Source organism: Aulonocara stuartgranti (assembly GCF_965226115.1).
Source record: "Aulonocara stuartgranti genome assembly, chromosome: 7".
NCBI lineage: Eukaryota > Metazoa > Chordata > Actinopteri > Cichliformes > Cichlidae > Aulonocara > Aulonocara stuartgranti.
In genome coordinates, this window is record NC_138945.1 from 68,591,373 (window position 1) to 68,605,000 (window position 13,628).

General features: G+C 45.0%; 1 protein-coding gene and 1 long non-coding RNA gene across 3 annotated transcripts in view; one reads left to right on the forward strand and one right to left on the reverse strand.

Annotated features, from left to right (window-relative positions):
• The window catches only part of LOC309710150, a 394,879-nt gene that overhangs the window by 187,777 nt on the left and 193,474 nt on the right, over positions 1-13,628 (reverse strand). The window lies entirely within an intron of this gene.
• Positions 13,497-13,628, forward strand: part of LOC309710138 (guanine nucleotide-binding protein G(o) subunit alpha) — a 135,881-nt gene continuing 135,749 nt past the window's right edge. The window contains exon 1 of one of the 2 annotated variants that reach the window (XM_082539391.1): positions 13,497-13,628. This exon is cut by the window's right edge and continues 575 nt beyond it. The gene's annotated coding sequence lies outside the window, so the exon portion shown is untranslated. The other variant, XM_082539392.1, reaches the window with a different exon arrangement.

Consider the following 13,628-nt stretch of genomic DNA (forward strand, 5'->3'; position numbering starts at 1 on the left):
GGGAACACCAAGGCGTTCCCAGGCCAGCCGAGAGATATAATCTCTCCAGCGTGTCCTGGGTCTGCCCCGGGGCCTCCTCCCGGTGGGACATGCCTGGAACACCTCACCCAGGAGGCGCCCAGGGGGCATCCTTGTCAGATGCCCGAACCACCTCAGCTGGCTCCTTTCGATGTGGAGCAGCAGCTGCTCTACTCTGAGCCCCTCCCGGATGGCCGAACTTCTCACCCTATTTCTAAGGGAGAGGCCAGCCACCCTTCGGAGGAAGCTCATTTCTGCCGCTTGTATCCGCGATCTCGTTCTTTCGGTCACTACCCACAGCTCGTGGCCATAGGTGAGGGTAGGGACGTAGATCGACCGGTAAATTGAGAGCTTCGCTTTTACACTCAGCTCCCTCTTCACCACGACGGACCGGTGCAGCATCCGCATCACTGCAGCCGCAGCCCCAATCCGTCTGTCGATCTCCGGCTCCCTTCTTCCATCACTGAACATGACACCGAGATACTTGAACTCCTCCACTTGGGGCGGGAACTCGTCCCCGACCCGGAGTGAGCACTCCACCCTTTTCCGGCTGAGAACCATGGCCTCAGATTTGGAGGTGCTGATCCTCATTCCCGCTGCTTCACACTCGGCTGCGAACCATTCCAGTGCGAGCTGGAGGCCCTCACCCGATGAAGCCAACAGAAAGACATCATCCGCGAAAAGCAAAGATGAGATTCTGAGGCCACCGAAGTGAAAGCCCTCCACCACTTGGCTGCGCCTAGAAATCCTGCCCATAAAAATTATGAACAGAATCGGTGACAAAGGGCAGCCCTGGCGGAGCCCATCACGAGTCCGTGGGATGCATGATGAACGAGTCCGACTTATTGCCGGAAATGCGAACCAAGCTCTTGCAACGGTTGTACAGGGATCGAATGGCCCGTAGCAATGGGCCAGACACCCCATACTCCCGCAACACCTCTTGTTGGGTTTAGATTTTATTATTGTCATTTGTATTAGGAAATATTTAACCATATATTCTTAGAGGTGTGTAATCAATTGTGTAGTGATAGGTTGTGTGATCTTTAACAGGCTGCAAAGGCTTGGTGTGTATTCCACACTAGAATGTCTTCATTGTTTTATGGTAGGATTAACGTAGCTACGTCTGTTCTAGTCTAAGTGCTTTTTGTTTAGATGAACTGTTGGATTTTCCAGACCAGCAGGTTAAGGAAGTCGTTTATGGGGCCACACTCTGACCCCACACACACACACAGTATTCTTTGTTTACATGTATACCTATGTAAGATGCTATATGTTAATGACCCTATGCATATTCATGTAACCACAATAAAAGGAGTGCTGTGGGGAACCTGGCTGAGAGTCTGACAGAGGTCAAGTGGTGGAACGACGCTTGGCTCCAGCCAGGTCTCCCTCATGCATGAGTAAACCAGAGAACTTTGGTGCCTTGTGTCTTGCTTTTTGCTGCGTAGCAGATTGTCCTTAACGTTCCAGCGAATAGGTTTATGCTACAAACCTATCATTAATTGGTCCTTCGAGCCGGATCCCTGGAGTCGACATTCACCGAGGGGAAAAGAGACACGCCGACAGACTGACGTCAGCCAGGACTTATAGAGGTCCTGCAGCAAAGTCCCGAGGCGTGAGAATTCGTCATCGGGCCGGTGGATTAGCCGTCTGTTTTTTCTCCTCGATGGATGACGATTGACGGGATTCGGGACTGATGCTACACGCAATGAGCAACACCAAGTAAGTTTAAAGAGCCCGACTCTATAACCGTGTGGTTGTGCAGTCTCCGCCACTTTGTGAGGCGTTGAGAAGTTCGCTACTTTGTGGATAACTGGGTTCCTCGCTGCTTTGTGGAGCGAGAGGTTCCTCGCTGCTTTGTGGAGCGAGAGGTGAGTTCTCCGCCACTTTGTGAGGCGTTGAGAAGTTCCGTGGAGTCCAGACTGTGCTGGACGATAGGCCTATTTTGTGTTGTTGTCGTTGTTGTCGTTGTCATTGTTGTCATCGTTGTTGTTGTTGTTGTTGTGTGAGTGTGTGCGGAGCAGAACGCGTGGTGTGTTGTTATTATGGGTTCCCAAGCAACCAAGAGTGTGTCAGAGGGTGATGAGAAGTTTATGATGAAATTCGCTCCCAGTAGCGCAAAGTATTTAGGACGTTGGCGCAAGAAATATGATTTTGAAGGTAAATTGGTTGTAGGACAATGTCAAGTGTTAGTAGACCAGTTGACAGTAAAGGCAGCTTGTGCGAAAGGAAAATTGAAACAGGAGAAAGAGTTACAATTGGCGTCCGCTAAATTGTGGTTAGAGCAGGCGCAGAAAAGACAGGAGGCAGTGAATGCGAAGAGAGCAGCTTTGCAGGCATTAGCTGTGAAACCACTACTTCAGTGGTGCTGACGTTAAAGGACCAACAGCGTAGAGCAGCATTAGAGAGAGAGAGAGAGAGGTCAGAGAGGAGGAAGAAAAGCGGGAGCAGGAGAAGAGAGAGAGAGGAGGAGGACAGAGTACGGCTGGAGTTTGGGGATGCCGCAGCAGAATATTTAAGCCCTTATAACACTAGATCCAAAGCTACAGGGGATAAGGCGAGTGCATTTGCTATGCCTGCCTCCCCTTTCCATGATACCTTTCCCATGGTGGAGGTTGCGAATCCCCATTTTGGTGTTGAAGATGACCGAAGCCGTGTTATTTGTGTTTACAGGCCATGGACTGAATCTGAATGTGCAGAGGCATGTAAAGATTTAGGAAACCTGTTGACTAATGTTGATGAATTTATCGCCCGACACAAGCAACTCACTCCCATGCACCCTCAAGTATCCTCAAGAGGATAAAGAGCTGGTCCAGTGTTCCGCGACCAGGACGAAACCACATTGTTCCTCCTGTATCCGAGGTTCGACTAGCGGACGAACTCTCCTTTCCAGCACCCTGGCATAGACTTTCCCAGGGAGGCTGAGGAGTGTGATCCCCCTGTAGTTGGAACACACCCTCCGGTCCCCTTTCTTAAAGATGGGGACCACCACCCCGGTCTGCCAGTCCACAGGTACTGCCCCTGATCTCCACGCAACATTGTAGAGGCGTGTCAACCAGGACAGCCCTACAACGTCCAGAGCCTTCAGGAACTTGGGGCGGACCTCATCCACACCAGGGACTCTGCCACCAAGGAGTTGTTTAACTGCCTCAGTGACCTCGCCTCCGGAAATAAGCGGGTCATCCGCAGACTCTGCTTCCTCCTCAGAAGACGTGCCAGTGGGATTAAGGAGGTCCTCGAAGTATTCCTTCCACCGCCTGACAATTTTCTCAGTCGAAGTCAGTAGCGCTCCGCCAGCACTATACACAGTGCAGGTAGAGCACCGCTTTCCCCTCCTGAGACGTCTGACGGTTTGCCAGAATCTCTTCGAGGCAGTCCGAAAGTCTTTTTCCATGGCCTCCCCGAACTCCTCCCACACCTGAGTTTTTGCTTCAGCCACTGCCCGAGCCGCATTCCACTTGGCCTGTCGGTACTTGTCAGCTGCCTCCGAAGTCCCACAGGCTAACCAAGCCCAATAGGACTCCTTCTTCAGGCTGGTGGCTGCCCTCACCTCTGGTGTCCACCATATGGTTCGGGGATTATCACCACGGCAGGCACCAACCACCTTGCGGCCGCAGCTCAATGCAGCAGCTTCAGCAATGGAGGTCCTGAACATGGTCCATTCGGACTCAATGTCCCCAGTCTCCCTCAGAATGCTGTTGAAGCTCTGCCGGAGGTGTGTGTTGAAGATCTCGCGGACTGGGGCCTCTGCTAGACGTTCCCAGCACACCCTCACTACACGTTTAGGTGCACCGGGTCTGTCCAGCGTCCTCCCCCCGCCACCTGATCCAACTCACCACCAGGTGGTGATCAGTTGACAGCTCAGCCCCTCTCTTTACCCGAGTGTCCAGAACATATGGTCGCAGGTCAGGTGATACGATTTTGTAATCGTATCACCTGACCTGCGACCTAGAGCATCCTGGTGGACACTCTTATGTTTGAACAAGGTGTTCGTTATGGCCAAACTGTGATTTGTACATGTTGAACATATTCTTGATAATTGTATATAAGTGTAGGAACTCATATTCAGCATCTCTGGATAAATGGTGGCTGAACAGAGCATGAAACTGGAAAAAGTGATTGCTGTCAGCAAAAAAGTCTTATTTAGTGAGTTGCAAAATACATTTTTAGTTTAGTTTTTGTGTCCTCAGTAAGTGGATCCCACCCCACATCTGATGCAACAGTTCTTACAAAGACTTGCATCACATCACTATTTACAGTGTGTGCCTGTGTGAGGGTACCTCATGTACTCATGACTCACGTTGACCACATGTGACAAGGAAAAGAGAAAAAGAAGGAGTATTATAGATGCAACAATACTTTTCTAACATCACAAATTATCGAATGCTGTTTAGGAATTTGTCATCAATAGTGCAATAAAAGTCTGAATATATTGAATGAACATTAATGTCATGTTTCCATTTCCATCTGAGTATCTGAGGTTGGGACGATGAGGGAAACCTGGAGCTTCAGTTGAAAACAAACTGGATATTTTTTTACTTTTTTACAGCGTGTGTGTCACGATGAGTTGTGTGGCTGTCAGTGGCTGGACCCACGTGCAGGACTCGGAGACAAAACATTAACTTAAACGACGGCTTTATTTGCTGGAGAGTCACCTTTGGACGATACATAAACAACAACTTAAACTAACTAGACAGGAGATGCTGAAGGAAGACGACCATGGATACACACACAACAAACGTGGAGGACGCAACAACTGGCAGGGAAAAACACAGGGCTTAAATACATACTGAGGTGATTAGGGAATGTGAAACAGGAGGAGAGCACAGCTGGGACTCATCAGACATGACAAGACAAGGGGAGGCAAAACTCAACACATTGACATAGTACACAGACTTTCAAAGTAAAACAGGAAACTGAACAGACGTGGACTAAACTAGGGGATACAGTGACAGAAATCAAACCCAAGAGAATCAAAACACATCATGAAAACAAAGATAACTAATACAAACAGAAAAACACTGAGTCCACAGACTCAGGACCGTGACAGTGTGTCTGCGCACAGCTCGGTGACTCATCTCCGTACACGGGATAATGAAAGACTTTGAGATTATTGAGGACCTGGCAACAATGCACCAAGTGAAAAAAAACTACTATAGGAAGTGATTTGTTCACAGACGTAAGTGCACGATCAGATAGGCTGTGCTGAAAAGTGTTAGAACCAGGGGCTGAACAGGTCTGAGGGGAAATGGTCAGACTTTGCAAGACAAACTGACTAAAATGAACTAGGAACTCAAATATTTTTCCATCGTACCAACCCAAGGCTTTGAGAGCTTGTAACTAAAATATTTAACTCCACCAGGACAAGAAAACTGAATGAGTTTGTTGTACCTTTGCAGGAATGTGAGGCTGAAGATGGGGACACAAGCTATCGCACAAATGTCAGGCTCAGCTCAGCCTGAGCAAAGTGGCAGCAGGAATCTGAGAGCAAAAATCTGAGAGGTTTGTGGGACAAAGGGACATCCCAGAGCTCTCAGATGCAGAATGGTAAGCACATCTTGAATTTGCTGTTGATGTGACTGTTATTTCCCTTTGAACCTCAGACATTAAGGTGGAAATACAAACATTACCTTCATGCACTTGTTCAAGTCCAAAACAGACTGACTGCAGATGAAGTAATTAAACTACAAGCAAAATGCAACAGTACTTTGTTTAAAATTAAAATGCTTTGGAATTTTGCAAAAACATGCACAATTTGATTAAATGGTGATTTAATGTTGATATTTTTTATGATGTCGGTTTTACGTTTTCATTGTGTAAGTATAACTTCTGCTCTTACCAGTAGGACCACGTCGCTCTCGCACTGCAGGCTTACTTGTTGTTGATGTGATGTGATTTGGTGCTATATAAATAAAATTGAATAAGGCCAAAAAATGATTATATAATAATTATATCAAATGACTGTGTGATGTTGGACCCGTTACACATGGACAGAACACAGACGTAATGACAACACTTCTTTATTTACAGATTTGGTTTCACTGTGGTTTTGTTTTACTGGGACACAGACACTCCCGCACCGCTGTCACGTTCGCTCCCCTCCCCTCCGAATGTCACTGTGAACATATAAAGAGTCACAGTCACCTTCTCATCCCAGCACTGTCATGAATCGCTGTGCGGCAGGCAGGAGTTGGACCCAAAATGCAAGACTCACAGACTCAGGGGATGAACTCAAAAATCACAGCTTTATTTGCTGGTAGGACAAACATACAAACTAAACTGGGAAACAACAAACTAAGAACTCACAGAGAGACACAGGGCGATCCACACTGCATGAGGGACGACGCGACACTGACTCAGAGAAACACAGGGTTTAAATACACTGGGAAGTAACGAGGGGAATGAGACACAGAAGGAGGGCACAGCTGGGAGAAATCAGGACTGATGAGACAAGCAAAGCAGGACGCATTCACATAAGACACGGACCTTCAAAGTAAAACAGGAAGGATCACACAGAGATGCGAACTTGACACAGTGGAGACAGCAACTAAGAAACACAGAGACATAAACCATAAGGCAGAGGACTCTAAGAACCGAGAGACACAGAGGGGAACTCAAACATGCAGACACAGACTTAGATTAGATTAGATTAGATTTGATTAGATAGAACTTTATTAATCCCTCGGGTGGGTTCCCCTGGGAAATTCGATTTCCAAAAAAGCACAGCACCGACAGAAGTTACAGAGTTACAGAATATTATATATATATATATATATATATATATATATATATATATATATATATATATATATATATATATATTCACACACACACACACATATATATAAATAACTTACACAGAACAGAGGGGACACAGAGAGACATGAAGGGCAAGGGATCGAAACTAGAAACCATCGAATAACTCACAAGTACAATATTACAAACATCACAAAGAACTAAAAACGCTGGGTCAGGAGACCCAGGACCGTGACAAGCACACCTGTTGACCCCGCCCCTGCGCTGCCCTGGGAGCTCACTGCCTCACCCCTCCTCTGCAGCTGGCCAGAGACCACACCCACTCCACAGACTGTTATTATAGCCTCTATGTTATCATTTTTGTAGTTGTTGCAGAATTGAGTGCTGCTTATCAGCTGGATCTCCACAACAGTCCCAGTTTCTCAAGTGGCTCCTTGGGAAAATGAATGAGACCCCCCCCCCTATAGACTTTAAACTCATACTGTATATACTTCATGTCATGCTAAATAAAAGTGTCATAGTGGAACACGGCATATATAACAAATGTGTTCATCTTCTCTTTGTTTATGTCAAATTACTCTGCAAGTCACTATTTTGTGAACAGGAAATAAATAATAAATAAATACATTTTTATTTCTATAGCACCTTTCAAGACAGAATCACAAAGTGCTGCACATAAGATTACAAGTCATAAAAAGATTTAAAAAGAGAAAATAAAACCGGCAAAAAATTAACCAAAAGCAGTTTTAAAAAGGTGAGTTTTGAGTTGTTTTTTAAAAACAGCTACTGAGTCCACAGTTCTTAATGTTGGGGGGGAGAGTCCACAGTCTCGGGGCCACAAAACCTCTGTCACCCTCAGTCCTCCTCTTAGTATTTTTATAGCAAGTAAGCCCTGATCAGATGACCTCAAAGACCTGCTGGGGACATCGGGCTGTAGCAGATCAGAGATGTAGGCTGGTGCCAGTCCGTGCACAGCTCTGTAGTCAAGACCAGGATCTTAAAATTGACTCTAAATTCAACAGGAAGCCAGTGTAGCTGAGATAACAACGGTGTCACATGTGAGTACTTGCAGGAATTAGTCAAAAGCCGCACTGCAGCGTTTTGCACAACTTGCAGACGATCCAGAGAACCTTTGCTTAGAAACATAAACAGCGAGTTACAATAATCCAAGCATGAAGAAATAAATGCACGTATAGCAATCTCCAGTTCAGAGTGAGATAACATTGGGCTTAGCTTAGCCGCATTTCTGAAATGATAAAAACAAGACCGAACCAGAGATTTCACATTGAATGTGAGAGTCGGGTCAAAGGTGACACCTAAATTCCTGATAGAGGATTTAACACAAAGTGAGAGAGGACCGAGGGCTTTCACTATCTGCGATAAAAACCTATCAGGGGCGCATACGAGGACTTCAGTTTTCACCTCGTTGAGTTGGAGGAAATTTGCAGCCACCCAACGTTTGATCGAATCTAAGCAATCATTCAGACGCTGAAGCTTAGATAAATCCTCAGGCATAAAAGAAACGTACAACTGAATATCATCAGCATAACAGTGATAAGAAATGTCCTCAAAAGAGCCCATTATATGCTGGAGGGGGAGAAGACGAATTAAAAACAATAAAGGCCCCAAAACTGACCCTTGAGGGACACCATGAGTAAGGGAGGTAGAGGATGACCTAAAATCGGAGACTGCCACAGAAAAGGATCGGTGATGGAGATAAGAGGACCACTCTAATGCAGTTCCAGATACACCAACACAATTTTTCAGCCTTTCAATGAGGACGTGATGGTCAGCTGTGTCGGAAGCTGATGTGAGGTCCAACATGAGTAGAACAGAGCATTTTCCTGCATCATTATCCATCAAGATATCACTTGAGACCCTAAGAAGAGCTGTCTCCGTCGAGTGAAACCGACGCAAACCGGACTGAAACTTATCGTAAATGCCATGTTTATCAGGAGCTGCCATAAGCTGCTGAGCCACAACCTTTTCTAGAAGCTTAGCGATTAACGGTAACTTAGAGATAGGTCTAAACGTGGGAGAATAGCAGCGTAAAAGGTCCTTAAGATAGAGGAGGTGAACATTTGGATGAGTTTTCCTCCACCTGCGCTCCGCTTTACGACAATCACGTTTTAGACAACAAATACTGTCATTTAGCCAAGGAGGAGATTTGGAGGCAGAAACACTCCTCGTCTTAACCGGACAGATTTCATCTAAAATAGAAAGGCAATAATTATTAAAAAGACTAGTTGAGAAATCAACACCATTTTGAGGTGATAGCTGTAAGTTAAAAGCATCCACAAATTTCTCCGCTGTGGAGGAGTTTAAGATGCGAGAGCTAACCATCCGTCTGACGGGGGACAAAGGCTCATTAAAAGACAAGTTAAAAACTATAACATAGTGATCAGAAATAAAAATGTCCTCAGAGCGAATAAAATCAATATTTAAACCCAAAGTAAAAACAAGGTCCAGTGTGTGAGCTTTGCTGTGTGTAGGACCGGACACATGCTGAGCAAAATGAAAAGAATCCATAATGTTCATAAAGTCTCTGGCGAATAGGTCGGAGTCATCATCAACGTGAATGTTAAATTCCCCAACTATAAGCACTCTAGACAGCCTCATAGTAGCAGATAACAAGTCGCTGAGCTCCGATAAAAATAACCTGTTATATCCAGGTGGACGATACACCACAGCACAGCACAAAGGGTCCTTGTTCCCAATTTTAAGCAGCTGCAGCTCAAACGAACGAAAATGTCCAGTTTTCACGGAGCAGCAGGAGAAACGGTCCTGGAAAGCCACGGCGAGCCCACCACCCCGACCAGACAACCGAGGCCGGGTAATAAAAGTACAGCCATCCAGGCAGAGTTCAATAAGTGACGAGTAGTCTACATCCCGCTGCCAGGTCTCAGTCAGGAGTAAAAAATCCAGTTTTTTAGATAATATAAAATCATTCAACAAGAATGATTTATTAGAGAGAGATCGAGCGTTAAAATGCGCCATATTCAGTGAGCTAGAAGCCTCATTATTTGCAGAGGCTCGAGTTAAGGGACGTAAATACACAGGGTTCGAGCCGTCACGCTCATAGAGTCCACTCACCGAGGGAAGAAAAAGCCAGCCCGCAGAAGAGTCTGGATAAACCCTCCTGAGGTGGCACGGTCTCAAAGAGCCAGGCCCAGCTCATCCAAACAAGGCCGTGGAAAACAAGTCACCCTCCATGGAGCTTTTCTGGACGCAGGAGACAACGCACGCTCAACGTCGCTTACCAGCCAAACCACGCCGCCAGTAAAGCCCGAGCTTTACCTGAATACCTCCTCTTCTCCCTCTCCTTCTCTGTGGTCTAGAGCAGGGGTGTCAAACTCAAATACACAGTGGGCCAAAATTCAAAACTGGAACAAAGTCGCGGGCTAACGTTAATATTTATTGAAAAAAAAATCTTCCTCCAGATCAAGGTCAAGGTCAAGATATAAGAATGAATCTTTTCTTATGGACTCAAACACGTTTTGCTGGAAAACTGAATATGGAACAAGCAAAGCTTAATACTACACAATATATATATTAGCTGTATAATACCAGTAGGCCAGCTCTAATAGTAATTTGGTATGGCTTTGTGGGCCAAATATAATTAGGCTGCGGGCCAAATTTGCCCCGCGGGCCAGAGTTTGAAACCTATGCTCTAGAGGGACCACTGAAATCGCCTGACGAGGATCCAGCTAATGGAGGAGGGTGGAAAATGCCAGAGGACGACGAGACATCGTGTGGCGTCATGGTAAATAGCCTGGCTTTGCCAGGCGATCATACACCAGAGCAGCAAATACATCATTAAAACTGAGTGAGAACAGTAGAGCAGAAAAAACAACACAACAGTAGTAGAGCGCGACAAACTGCACCCGGCAGCGGCAGAGCCAAACACCATCGCCAACATACCGGAAACTATGACTCTAAAGTCTAATGTCTGATAAATTATTAGCAAAGGATGATGTTGTCTGAAGTTTTAAAATAGATCCAAATGGAGGCACGAAAACACTTACGCTGAGGAAAGCTGGGCCAGAAGCTTCTTATTTTGCCACATATGTAACCTCAGAGCTGTAGCCAAGATCCAACCATTAGTCATGGCTGTAACCACTGAGGGCTTCTTTTTCTTTCTCAAAGCCAATGTCATTTTTCCCAATTGACTACAATATCAAGACTGAAATATTACACAAAGTCAATAAAAGCAAGGCATCTTAGATGATCTTGTGCAAACAGAGGGGTACAAGGTGTGCATGTAATGCGTGTTTTTCCATGTCATATTGTTGATGATGCTGATTATTACCAAACCAGCCACACAATCAGCTGGAAAATGGCTCCATTTCCACAAACAGTGTGATGGTTAGATGAACAGTGCGGCTGTATGAAGCCAGCAACTCAATAAAAACGATGTAATGGAACAGCTGCCTCCCTCAGTATTTTTTCCTTAACAATATTATGTCCATGAACACATTTGTGATATTAGAACTGCAACTGTATTGAATTATAGTCAAAATATATATAAACTAATACTGTAGCTTCGATATTTAATCTTGGATTAAATATTTGTTTGTAGGATGAAATTATGATCACTGCTAATGCACTGGCTACTTATCTTTTTTGTTTTATGACCTTTGGTCACTCGCAGCTGTTTACCAGATGCTGAACATACGTGTTTGTGTTCACCTTAGCTAATTTATGCTCCACGTAGCTAAATGTTGTTGTGCAAAAGTTGATTCTGTTCATCTGGACGTAGCGTTTTGTGGGAGAAACGTTTCGTCACTCCAAGTGACTTCTTCAGTCTCAGCTGACTGCAGGTTTCCCCAAATCTTATAAACAGGACATTTTATAAGACTGGGGAAACCTGCAGGACACCGGCCCTCGAGGCCTGGAGTTGGCCGCCCCTGCTTTAAATTGTCCAACAAACTTTTGCCCTCTGAATTACAAAAATGGGGTTTTAACCTGTTTGCCAAAAATGGGAATCCATCTATCCTGTACATTTCCTTCGGGCCATTTACATACCTAAAAGGGACAATTTTCTCAAAAACTTGTGGTGGTAAAAATGAATATGTAAGGAGGTTGGGGGTACCAAATCATGAGTTAGCCTGGGGTATCAGAAAGGTTAGATCCAGCCCTGCATGTAACCACCGCACTGCTGTCTTTGGGAAGAGTCTCAGAGATACTTTCAGATCAGTCCAAGTGTCTTATACAATGATGCCAGGACATTATTACTGAAGAGAACTTCAGAGAAAGCTACACGAGCAAACAAATCTCATGCATTTGCAGTTTTATGCGTCTGAAAATGAAATCTGTTGCTCTATCGAGTATGAGATATCCATTTAACCCTACTTTATGTGATTTTCTACGAGCCATCGGACCTATAGACAGATCAACCTCACGGTTGCTGGAGTCGCTTTGGGTTTAACTGTTTCTGAAGCCTATAGGCTCAAAATGTGGTCATAAATATTTTGTACTTGTAAAAAATATTTGTATGTGTAAAAAGAATTTGTGTGTGCGTAAAAAAGATTTGTATGCGTAAAAAAGATTTGTACTTGTAAAAAAGATTTGTGTGTGGACTTAGAAAAAAAACCCCTGCAAGTTACAAGTACGAATTTTGACCCTATTTTTCTTCCCGTCATCTGATTGGTCAATGTCATGTCAATCACAAATGTAACAATCCAATCAGAGAACAGATGGGTTTGGCTGTCGGAGGGGCGCTGTTTTGAACTGCAGGTCCTTGAAGGGTGATACCGTTTGAAGCTGGAGGATCGCTATATAAATATCCGATAGCAGCTAGGTCCCCTAACTTTCAGTAGCTGTTGAAAGGATAAAGTTGTGGTATATCAGTGGTTAGAAATAACATTATTGCTTTAGGATTAGTTTAACACAAAGTCAGGGCTGACCCAGGACCATTGCTGTGAGTCACAGTGCGCAGCATAAAAGTCCTTTCACATCAGAGCAGGATGTGCTGCTAATGCTAACTGCTAACTAAAAGCAAAGGATCCAGAATTTGTTACGCTGGCTGCTGGGCTCTGTGGGTTTTTGCAGCAGCTCTACCTGTACTAGATGCACCTGCTCCTTGTCTTTTCTATCTCTGACTTTATGTCCTCTACAAGAGTTTGGTTTTTTTGCTGGTTCTTCAAATGTTCAATAAAAACATGTATGCTAATTCATAACGAAGAAAGCTTTGTAATGAAGACTGTCATTTCCAAAACACTGCCCGCCCCCACCCCGCGGTCCGCAGCGCTGTTGAAAAGGCTGTGGAAGTCCCTGTATTAAACACGTAGACCTGTGACACAAAAATCACCAAACTCGGACGACCACAGACTGTTTTCCTTCGTGGTGATGAAGGAAAACGCTGGGTTGGCATGTAAAAGGGCATTTATTCCCTTCAAAGACCTGCAGTTCAAAAAAAGCGCCCCTCGACAGCCAAACCCATCTGTTCTCTGATTGGATTGTTACATTTGTGATTGACATGACATTGACCAATCAGATGAAGGGAAGAAAAATAGGGTCAAAAATCCATACTTGTAACTTGCAGGGTTTTTTTCTAAGTCCACACACAAATCTTTTTTACACATACAAATCTTTTTTACGCACACACAAATCTTTTTTACAAGTACAAAATATTTATGACCACATTTTGAGCCCATAGAAGCCCATGATGGTACTATATACCAGTGCGCCACAAGGCCGCGCCACTGGGAGCGTGGATGTGCTCTCCCACATTTGTTTTCACTGCTCTGACGTCAGAAACCTGCAACTGAACGAATGAACTAACGGAGCACTGAGCCCCTACCGGAGCTACCGGGAGGCAGTAGTGTTACAGAGCGAGTCCCCGCCGCCGCCCG